Here is a 12,846-nt window from a genome sequence, read left to right as displayed (position 1 = left end):
TTTACATATTGACGTAGCCAGCGAGTAAGCTATGTGCATTCCTTTTTACATATGGACGTAGTCGGTGACTAGGCTATCTGTCCTATCTATTTACATATTGACGTAGCCAGCGAGTAAGCTATGTCATTACTTTTTACATATGGACGTAGTCGGTGACTAGGCTATCTGTCCTATCTTTTTACATATTGACGTAGCCAGCGAGTAAGCTATGTGTCATTCCTTTTTACATATGGACGTAGTCGGTGACTAGGCTATCTGTCCTATCTATTTACATATTGACGTAGCCAGCGAGTAAGCTATGTCATTACTTTTTACATATGGACGTAGTCGGTGACTAGGCTATCTGTCCTATCTTTTTACATATTGACGTAGCCAGCGAGTAAGCTATGTGTCATTCCTTTTTACATATGGACGTAGTCGGTGACTAGGCTATCTGTCCTATCTATTTACATATTGACGTAGCCAGCGAGTAAGCTATGTGTCATTCCTTTTTACATATGAACGTAGTCGGTGACTAGGCTATCTGTCCTATCTTTTTACATATTGACGTAGCCAGCGAGTAAGCTATGTGTCATTCCTTTTTACATATGGACGTAGTCGGTGACTAGGCTATCTGTTCTATCTTTTTACATATTGACGTAGCCAGCGAGTAAGCTATGTGTCATTCCTTTTTACATATGGACGTAGTCGGTGACTAGGCTATCTGTTCTATCTTTTTACATATTGACGTAGCCAGCGAGTAAGCTATGTGTCATTCCTTTTTACATATGGACGTAGTCGGTGACTAGGCTATCTGTCCTATCTATTTACATATTGACGTAGCAAGCGAGTAAGCTATGTGTCATTCCTTTTTACATATGAACGTAGTCGGTGACTAGGCTATCTGTTCTATCTTTTTACATATTGACGTAGCCAGCGAGTAAACTATGTGTCATTTCTTTTTACATATGGACGTAGTCGGTGACTAGGCTATCTGTTCTATCTTTTTACATATTGACGTAGCCAGCGAGTAAGCTATGTGTCATTCCTTTTTACATATGGACGTAGTCGGTGACTAGGCTATCTGTTCTATCTTTTTACATATTGACGTAGCCAGCGAGTAAGCTATGTGTCATTCCTTTTTACATATGGACGTAGTCGGTGACTAGGCTATCTGCCCTATCTTTTTACATATTGACATAGCCAGCGAGTAAGCTATGTGTCATTCCTTTTTACATATGGACGTAGTCGGTGACTAGGCTATCTGTCCTATCTTTTTACATATTGACGTAGCCAGCGAGTAAGCTATGTGTCATTCCTTTTTACATATGGACGTAGTCGGTGACTAGGCTATCTGTCCTATCTTTTTACATATTGACGTAGCCAGCGAGTAAGCTATGTGTCATTCCTTTTTACATATGGACGTAGTCGGTGACTAGGCTATCTGTTCTATCTTTTTACATATTGACGTAGCCAGCGAGTAAGCTATGTGTCATTCCTTTTTACATATGAACGTAGTCGGTGACTAGGCTATCTGTTCTATCTTTTTACATATTGACGTAGCCAGCGAGTAAACTATGTGTCATTCCTTTTTACATATGGACGTAGTCGGTGACTAGGCTATCTGTTCTATCTTTTTACATATTGACGTAGCCAGCGAGTAAGCTATGTGTCATTCCTTTTTACATATGGACGTAGTCGGTGACTAGGCTATCTGTTCTATCTTTTTACATATTGACGTAGCCAGCGAGTAAGCTATGTGTCATTCCTTTTTACATATGGACGTAGTCGGTGACTAGGCTATCTGCCCTATCTTTTTACATATTGACATAGCCAGCGAGTAAGCTATGTGTCATTCCTTTTTACATATGGACGTAGTCGGTTACTAGGCTATCTGTTCTATCTTTTTACATATTGACATAGCCAGCGAGTAAGCTATGTGGCATTTCTTTTTTACATATGGACGTAGTCGGTGACTAGGCTATCTGTCCTATCTTTTTACATATTGACGTAGCCAGCGAGTAAGCTATGTGTCATTTCTTTTTTTACATATTCATGTAACACGACAAAACTGAATTTTCAATCCAGTAGAAAATGGTCTGTCATATTTCTAACGGTATTTTCATCACAGAACGGACGTTGTTCTTGCTATCTTTATTTCAATGTATGCTATCCGACTCAGATCCAATTTTGTTAAATATTTTTTAAATATTCATATCGTACTTTGGGGTAATTGCGCCAACTAGCTAAAAGTGTTCTAATGGCTACCACGCATATAAAGAACACCTTCTTTTAGTTGGCGCAATTACCCCCGGCTTTGGTGCAATTACCTCAAAGCACGGTAGCAAATAATCACAATCACGACTGCAGATGAAGTTATTTTCCTTTTCTATGTACTCAAAAACAAACATAATTTCTATGAACAAAGATTCTTTCCACGAACTTCCCATCTGTGAAACACATTACAAAGGAAGTGCTTCCCTTTGGATTACAACGATTATATTCACGTTCAATATTGATAAATACTTGAGTCGTGCTCTTGAGCAATCGCATTGTGTTCATCCGATTCATCGTTTTCAACCATTATATTATTTTCGATTATCCAACAGAATCTAAGTAACCATTATCTTCAAATGGCTCATGCCCTTAAGAGATGGTGACTAATTAGTATAAAAATGAAGAAAAATGAATATCCTAGCAGGTGTAGGTGTTGATTAAGAAATAATCTATAATGAATTCTAACTAGAGTTTATGTTTTCAATCTCTTATAAAACGGAAAACATAATTCATACAAAATATCTAAATATCATTGAACACGGAATTAAAAGAGTATATGTCAGTTGATTACAAAAGTTTCAGTTCGATATTACCGGAAAATTATCAACCAGATAAAATGCACATATAGCAGACTGGAAAGCACAACGGTCAATACTTTGCTAGATAGTAAGTGATTAGAACCACTAGTACATAGCATGGTTAGTTAGAAATAACAGAAAATAAAAAGTAATCTGGAGTTAACTTGATCAATACGAGGTTAGACTTGCTAAACAGTGAACATAAATAGAAATGAATATAACGCCACATGGCTCAAAGAAGAAGTGAGAGATATAAAATGATAGGGGTTGGCAACATGTAATTAATTTGTAATTTCGATCGCTTACGCTCTGCTTCTCGCACAATGTTCAGTGATTTGGAACAAAAACCCAAGTCAAATAAAAGTTCGTAGTATTATTTTTACATGGAGGTCACCACTTATCAAGGCCTAGAAGCCACTCGGGGATAAGATTATTGCGTGGACAGTAATCAATGGGATAGTATTGTAGTAATCATTAGTATTGGAGATTCGACAAAGTGTTTTACTTAAGGGCGCGGTTTGTCAGGAATTTGTTTATGTTGGGCTTGAAGACATCCAAGTTGTAGTCAGGTGGCAAATAGAGAAACGGAAGAGAATTCCACAGGCGTGCACTTCTAAGAAAGAAGCTTTGTTCATGGAATCTACGTTTGGATTTAGGCACAGATAAAGAGTGGGGAAAATTATTGACAGTAGTTTCAGCTAGACTGGTGTTTTTCGTGAAATATTGGCGAGGGGGGGGCAGAGATTGGAGCTCAGACGAACACTAGCCATGGAAATAACGATAAAACAATGACAGCCTCGCAACGTCTCTTCTGTGGGAGAGAGGATGCAGTGAAGAGAAAAGAGCACCCCCACTAAGCTATGAAGTCTATTTTGTACTCTGTCAAGGCAGGATAGGCTGCTTTTAGCAGCTCCTGCCCAGATGTGGCAGCAGTACTTCATCCTTGGACGTGCTTGGCTTTTATACAGATAGAAAATTGCATCAGTAGTAAGATATCTTCTAGAGCGGTAGAAGGATCCTACCATTTTTCCAGCGTCCTTGGCAACAGACCTGATGTACGTGTTCCATTTCAGATCGGGATTAAACGTCAAACTCAAAAGCTTGTCAAAACATGGAGCCTCCCCAAGACGAGAGCCATCCATTTCGTATTACATCACGTATTGTCTTGAGTTAGTCTTTGTCGATATATGGAAATACTTACTTACATACTTCGTACACTCGGTCGATAAGGATCACAAAATAATCACGTACAAAGAAAACATGCAAGGATCCAAGCAGAAATAAAATTGTGGACTTTAATGCTTTTGTAATAATCACGGCAACTTATTTGGCACATGTATTACACGTAGTTTAAGCGATTTATACTTGATTTTGGTTGGTTGGTTGGTTGGTTGGTTGTTTTTGTTTTACGGCATATCAACCCTTTTCGGGTTATTTAATGCCGAATCCAAAGATTTTGAAGAAAAACTTTTTAATAGAATATATTTGTTGTTTTCAAGTCGGTTTCTATTTAACCCATAGTTGGAACCCTAACAGGTACTGCCACTCTGGGTCAGAGTGGACCTGGGAGCAATGGTAATTAAAGGGTGGCTCCACACTCCCCAAAGCCCACAAGCTGCGGCCTCACCACTGGATACTTGATTTTTGAAGTGAAGTAATAGTCAAATAGAACAAGATACAACAAATAGGGGGGTATCCTAAAAAGTTCATTTTAATTCGTTAATCGCTTTTATCGATTGTTCCTCAGTGATCGTCTTTATAATGAGAATATGTAAACAAAAACGTATGTCATCCATGAGACTGCAACTTAAGGATAGGGTCAAAGTCTTCTCATATTTCAAAGGTTATGTCTTGCTAACATTGATAACTCAAGAAACGGATCCTCTAAGCAGACTGTAACTGCGCAAGCCGTCACTTAAAAACAAAGTGAGACTCAATGATAAAATTACTTTCACCTTTGTCTCTGACCTTGATCTATGGCCTAGATATCTACAAATGAAATCAGTTTCAAGTTTGTTTGGGTAGCACTCTTACAGATTCTGACAATGATCTATTCCTGACGTCACTTCCAGTGACCAAGTTCTGCTTTTCAGTAGTCCGAACCCAAGACTCAGAAAGAGACAGTCGTAACTTTTCTTTGTTCTTCAGCTGAGCCGAGTTTCTATTTAACTAACGTCGTTTCTGTATTTTCTTTTTAATATATTATTTATTTCACTATTTCCGAGTCTGCTCGTTATTTGTTCCAACATTGGCATAATAACATATTCAGACCATGACTAATATTTGGTCAATTTTGGTAACAATTGATCAAGTGATGTAGACGCTACGATACACACAAATAAACATATTGACTGAAAGCGGTAATATACTCTGAAAAAAAGGCAATAAATGCAGAAAGCTAAGATGAGAGTTATTTACTGCCAATAAGATAAGAACCTAATCCGCTAATATATCTTTCGCCCATAGTTCAGCCAGCATGACTAGTGTATTTGGTTGTCAAACCGACATAGTGGCCTTCGGGCCAAGATCAAAGTGTAGTATCTCTTCCGGCAAGCAAATACCATATGTGGGGGTAACCCCACACATCTGACCTTGGTCAATGTAGGGGCAACCCTTCATACCAACAGTGCTTATCCAGCTCCCTTTTCCCTCCCCCCTCTCTCTCCACATTAAAAAACGGCCTTGTGCCTAATTTGCTCAGTGGTGAAGCAAATAAATACATGCTGCAAGCAAAGACCATATGTGGGGGAAACCCCACGTATAAGACCTTGGTCAATGTAGGGGCAACCCTTCATACCAATTGTCACTATCCAGCTCCCCTACTCCCCGGGGAGTTGGTCCTCATTTCCCCTTCACTCCTCACATTAAAATCGGCCTTGTGCCTAATTTGCTCGGTGGAGGATCAAATAAATACTTCAAAGTGTAGTATCTGTTCCGGCAGATACTGCAAGCAAAGACCCTATGTGGGGGCGACCCCACAGATAAGACCTTGGTCAATGTAGGGGCAACCCTTCATATCAATTGCCACTATCCAGCTCCCCTACTCCCCGGGGAGTTGGTCCCCATTTTCCCTTCACTCCTCACATTAAAAATCGGCCTTGTGCCTAATTTGCTCGGTGGGGGAGCAAATAAATACCTTGTTGTCAAACCGGCATCGTATTATGCAGCTATGTGCTAAAACCCTTGAGCTATGAATGTGGTTGGGAAATGTAGATTTTCATTCACGATTACTAAAATATACCATTCCCATCACTCGTTTCACGCATGTGTACTTATGACTTTTCGTGTTTTCTATGAGAAAGGCAGCCTCTGTGCGTATGCAGGCTTGGTGTTTGTATACATGTTTCTTACCTCACATTGGTTCCATATCTCTCAGTCTCACTCTCTCTCTCCCTTTCAAGTTCTCTCTCTCTCTCTCTCTCTCTCTCTCTCTCTCTTCCTTTCGCTCCAATGAAATCAGTGAGGTTGGATGGGGTAGATGAAGCATGGCATTAATTATGACATTGAGTGTGTTTCTGGGATGGTGTTGGGATGCTTGCTGAGGGTTGCGTATACCTGTGTCGTTTGTTTTATTCCTTTGCCTTCTCTACTTGACACGTGACACTTTCGCCTCCAGCTTAGGAATCGAAGGAAGCAACGGGCACTGATGCAGATACAGTGGCGGATAGGGATACGGAAATAAGAGGTAATTGGAGAAGGGAGTTATATAGAATTTGGAGGAGGAAATGGAATGAGGGGTGTGGTGGTATAGAGGATTGGAATGAGAGGCAAGCGAGGTAGTAAACGTGGAATCCGAAGACGGTTTTTGTAAACTATTGAAAGCGTAGGAAGAGACGAAACTATGGGAAAAATCGGACACATGTCTAGAGAGAAAGCGAGATGGAGGAAGTAAGAATTATAAAAAGAAAGCTGGCAAAAAAAAAACAGGGTTAAAAGTTAGGGGGGAATAAAAGAAAGGATTTATTTCTTGGTTGTTTTATTTTACGGCATATAAAAGATTTATCGGGTTATTTAATGATATCTCTAGTATTTTTGGAAAATGAATCTTTACGCTTCAAGTCCTTTATATTTTCAAATATTTATTCATGGATTTTTTATTCGCTCTTCTGTAGAAGAATATTGGTGTTTTGTTTTGTTTTTGACTTTTTAGAACATAATTGAATTTTCCAAAGGCATGGAAATAAAAAATGACATCAGTGTTTAGTGCATTTTCGGTCAGAAAGTCGGTATCTTCAGACTGATAGTACCAGCAAATAAAGAAAAGGGTACACAGAAAGACAGTATATATATATATATATATATATATATATATATATATATATATATATATATATATATATATATTTATATATATATTTATATATATGAGCAAATAGTTAATAAAATATGTTAAAAAACACTTTGAAATAAGTTAAAAACCTATTTAATCTGAAAAGGAAACATATTTTATTAACTGTTTGCTCATATTATAAGCTCTATTTCCTATTTGGTTTTATCGAGCTTTTACATCTGGCTGAGATAATTTTATAAATATTAATTCTTTAATATTTATAATATACTTTAATTTACCATCTTGGATCATTTTGGTAAATTTAATTGTAATTTTTTTATTATATATATATATATATATATATATATATATATACATTTGAGGTTGCTATTTTTCGAAGGTAGGGTAACCAGTGCAATATACCGAGGTTATTACAAGAGTGCTCAATACAGATATAGAGCAAGTTACATTTTCAATTTCTCTTTACATCAGCAGTAATTTGTTGCTACACAGTCATGAGCATGTTTCGGTCTTCTAGTATTTAATAACTAGAGACCTCTTGAGGAAACAACGCTTATTTTTGAAAACTGAATTCTTAAATCATCAGGCAATAACGCTTATTTTCGAAAGTAAAATCTTTAACTCATCAGATTTAAGGATTCCACTTTCGAAAATAAGCGTTGTTGCCTGAAGAGGTTTCTAGTTACAAAGTAATAGAAAACCGAAACATGCTCATGGCTGTGTAGCCAGAAATTACTACTTATGTAAAAACAAATTAAATATATATATAAATATATATATATATATATATATATATATATTCTTTCTTTCTATGTAAGTGGTACATAGAAAGTATATATATATATATATATATATATATATATATATATATACGTTCTTTTTACGAATATATATATTCATAAATTTATTTATTTATTTATATTTATATATTCTTTCTATGTATCCCTTTCTTTATTTGCTGGTACTACCAGACCAGGCTGTCTGAATATACCGACTTTCTGACCGAAAATGTACCAAACACTGATGTCATTTTTTTCCATATATATATGAAGGATCAAAATAAGGGGAAAAAATGGAATTAAGAAAATTTAAGAGACAATAAGAGAAAAAGTAGAGCGAATGAGAATATGAGAAGGAAGAGCGAAAGGAATAGAGAGTGAGAGAGAGAGAGTGAGAGAGAAAGAGAGATAGGTCAATGCAAAACGAGTAAACATAAAGAAACGAGCCAACAAAAAATGAGAGAGCTCATCAAATAACTAAGATATAATCGAAGTAAATGAATCGAAACAAAGAAAAAGGTACACCAAAAAGAATAAAATATAAACAAATAAAAATAATATAATTGAAAAAGTAAACAAAAAATAAATTGAAAATAAAGAAATAAATATGTATAAAGAATATAGAAAGAGGCAAACACACACCAAAAATGTAAATACTCAAATAAAAAAATACTCAAATAAAAAAATACTCAAATAAAGAAATACATAAATACGACATAAAAATGTAATTAAGAACAGGTTCTTATAAAGCCGTCCTTTGAAATAACTAGGTGCGGCCAAAAATTGAAATATATGCAAGTAGTTGTATAAATACAGACAATTACTATATGCAAGTAGTTGTTTTTAAATCGAATAAAAATTTATTAAATTACTATATTCTTCAGCAACTTTTTTTCCAGTAATATAAATGCCTGCATTTTATTATATGAAAAGCTGAATCATATAAAACTTTTTCTACTATTTTTAATAGAATTTTAAATTTAAAATTTTCCAAAACCACACAATTCACCGCCATTTTGTCTCGATCGCGAAAACATTAAAATATTTTTTTTCAGTTTTTGGAACAAAATATTTTTTTCGTCTAAATAAGATTTAGGATGATTTGCTATAAGTATAAGCAAAATTATTATAAATATAAATTTCAAATAATTCCAAATTTTATATATCACTCTATAGATTTGTGTAGCGAAATTTCAGCAAAAAAGACCAAATTTAATAATATTTTAAAATTAAGTACGGTGGCCTGGAGGAAACTAAATAAACAATATTTAGCCATGTATTTTTAACGTTATGTATTTTAATTTTTTATATATTGTAACGTTTTATATATATATATTCCTTAAATTGTTCCTTTTTATTTCTCTCTTTCTCTCTCTCTCTCTCTCTCTCTCTCTCTATATATATATATATATATATATATATATATATATACTTATTTAATTATTACAGGGGGTATTTGAATGGTGTGAGAAGGTTAACATTATTTAACTGTAGACACAGATTAACCTTCTCACACCATTAAAAAAAACCCTGTAATAATTAACACATAATCTCAATCAATAAATTACATAAAAAACACTCATTTCATATCTGTTACAAACCTACATTTGAATTTCAACAGATATATCTTTTTTTCAGTAAGAATATAAACTGCGTTCCTATTTTTAAAATTACATTAACGACTATATGACGTCACTAAAATGTCCTTCTCTTTAACAGCGCCAGCCCTCCCCCCTCCTTTTTGAATTTCCAACGTCTTTTTCCGTTTTTCTGAAATAGAACTGCATCACACTGTGCACGTGAAACATTTTCAAGTATTTTTTACTGGTATTTTTTGTTTCTTAATCTTATTCATCCAGAGGAAGTCTCGAAATAAAGACGAAACGTTGATGAACACATAATACGGTTTGTTCCTTTCTATTTCTCTCTCTCTCTCTCTCTCTCTATATATATATATATATATATATATATATATATATATATATATATAACCCCCGAAGTTAAGCAATGATCAGGCTGGCCAGTACCAAACTGGTGACTATTTGCGATTTTTCGCAAAAATGATGAAAATATTTAATTTTCTTTTTTTTTTACTAATTTGAAAACAATAATTATTAACATATTCAAAATAAATTAACACTACAAAATTTCAAACTACAAAAGATAAAAAATATAACACATTCAAATTCGGATTTTAAACCTTAAAATCTAATACGTGCGGTGTTGTTTTTTTCGTTTTTTTTTTTTTTATCTACAATCCTCATCCTCTCCACATTGCAATATATTTTGCTGAGTTTCAGCTAATTATTTTAAGCATATTTGTGCCCGCAAATAAAGAAGTGGGGGTTTTCTAGACAAAATAATATAGATATAAATATCAGTTATGAAAACACAGTACACCATTATGAAGTTCTTTTTTCATTTAATAATCGGTAAAAAATTTCCTATTAATTGGATAATTACTTGATTTTTCGTAGATCTTTAGAGAGAGACTCCGGCAAAAAATACTTATTTTTTCCTTTCGTTTTTTTTTTTTTTTACATAGGCATCACCACGTATCAAGGCCGAGAGGCCACTCAAGGATAAGGGTTAAAGAGAGAAATCTTCACCACTACCCGTCATAACGGTATTGTTCAACTTTATCGTATTAATCGAAGATTCTATTGTTTGCATTATTTTTCCCGATATTTTTGTAATCAGAATCATTTCTAGAAATACATCGGGTACTTACGAGAAGGACCACATGAAGGTTGCCAACATACTAAGTGAAAGTGTATTTTAAATACAAAAAGGCTATCATGTTCACATTGCTTAGGCATTAAATGAATTCCAGAAAATATAATTAAAAAAAACTTAACAATTTTCTCTGTAAATATTTGTTTTGATAGGATAGCATTCTTTTTTTTATAAATATTACACCGATCATAATAATCGATCATTTTAATAGTTTCCCGTGTTTTCCGGTAGACTATCAACATAACCTGATGTTATTTTAAATATTCAGTCAAGGTTTACTTGTAGGGGAGATATCTTTATGCCAGGTTGTCTTGACAAATATCTGTACAAAGGGACCTTAGAGACTCGAATATTACGTCTTATAGTCATTTCAGCAACTAAAATACTATTTCAAACGGAAACGTGACAGACAAGCAAACTCATGCATTTACTGATATATTACCCGCAGACAAAACCTTAAATTAGAATACGAGGACGGATCCGCACAAAAAAAAATGGGTAATTTTACTTATTTCCTTTTTGCTTGATTACATATTGTAAAAATTGTTTAGCATCGAGTAGGAAATATGAAAAGGTGATTAGAAGAAAAAAATAAAGGAAAACAAAGGTTTCTAAGAAAACACGGAATTAAAGGCGAGTCTAAAATTGTGGTGGTGGGGGTAGCAATGTCTAGGAGTTCGGCAAAGTGTCATGCACCAGCTGCGACAACACGTGCGGCCACATCTAGCCAAGAGATGAGGGAGGATTTGGGTGCGTTTCGGTCTCAGCGGAGCTATGGCGGCTGTGTTGGCGCAGGTCGGCGCTCTGTCAACTGCGTTTCGGTTTGGAGAGCAAGTCAATCTTGTGCGGCTAGTTTCTATGAAGAAAAAAGAAATGAATGAATGTGTTTAAATAAAAGAATAAAATAAAAAGAAATTTAAAAAAGTTTTGTCCTTTTTATTAGTTATTTAAGAGTGAAACAAACTATTTTATCCGAGTTATTGCACACGCTTAATTGAACAAAGTTGCTTTGCTAGACAGATTCAGTGATACAGCATGGTTTCATACTCGTCAAGTTGTTTTACGAAATAATTGAACAGAGTAGGTACAATGGTCTTGAACTAGGCACTTTAAATACAATGCAACACACACACACACACACGCACGCACGCACGCACACGCACAAAACGGGATTTTTGTGAGGCTACTTGATTTTGATTTATTTATGCTTTCAATTTTCGCAGAAGCACATGTAAGTTTGCTGGTTTCGACATTGACTTGTCACCCTAAAGAAAAATCATAAAATCATATGACTCTGACACCGTTGATTTTTTATCGCTTAGTTCTTCGAGTTTTTTTTTTTTGTTTTGTTTGTTTTACACAGTGATCACCACTTATCAAGGCCCGGAAGCCACTCAGGGATAAGGGTTATTGCAAGTACATTAAGTTAGTGAGAAGATTTGCTGAAGTGCTTACTTAAGGGGGCGGTTCATTAGGAATTTGTTAACATTGGACTTGAAGACATCCAAGTTGTAGTCCGGAGGGAAGCAGGCAGACGGAACAGAGTTCCACAGGCGTGCAGTTCTAAGAAAGAAGCTTTGTTCATGGAATCCGCGTTTTGATTTAGGCACAGATACCTGAGTTTGTTTATCTCTCTCTCTCTCTCTCTCTCTCTCTCTATATATATATATATATATATATATATATATATATATATATAATATATATGACTACTTCATTTAATCATATAAAGTAATATACAAAAGTATAATTTTATGCGTAAAAACTTCAACAGTACTCAATACATAGATAGAGTTAGGTAGTAAGTTATAGATAGGTAGTGCCATATATATTTTTATAACTTTATATATATATATATATATATGTGTGTGTGTGTGTGTGTGTGCGCGTGTGTGTGTGTGCGTGATCTTGCTTGTCTGTCTGTCTGTCTGCTTGTCTGTCTCTGTGAGAAACGGTTTCTACTAATTTAATTCATTAATATTTGGTCTACAGACTTGAAACTTAATATATAAGTGATTCAAACCTGTGGAATTAATTCGATTAAGTTTTTAGCCGATAAAACCGCTGTTAAAGGGCCAAACTTGATGAACTGGCAAATGAACTGCAAGTTCTTCTCTAAGCATATATACATTTATACATTAATGTCGATTTACTTTTCTAGTTTTCATATCCATCTGTTAGTGCTTGAGGTGTTAACAAATAGGGC

Source organism: Euprymna scolopes, chromosome 14 (genome assembly GCF_053919585.1).
Source record: "Euprymna scolopes isolate OS-2025 chromosome 14, ASM5391958v1, whole genome shotgun sequence".
In the NCBI taxonomy this organism is placed as follows: Eukaryota; Metazoa; Mollusca; class Cephalopoda; order Sepiida; family Sepiolidae; genus Euprymna; species Euprymna scolopes.
The sequence above is the reverse complement of the archived record's forward strand: the minus strand, read 5'-3'. Positions refer to the sequence as shown.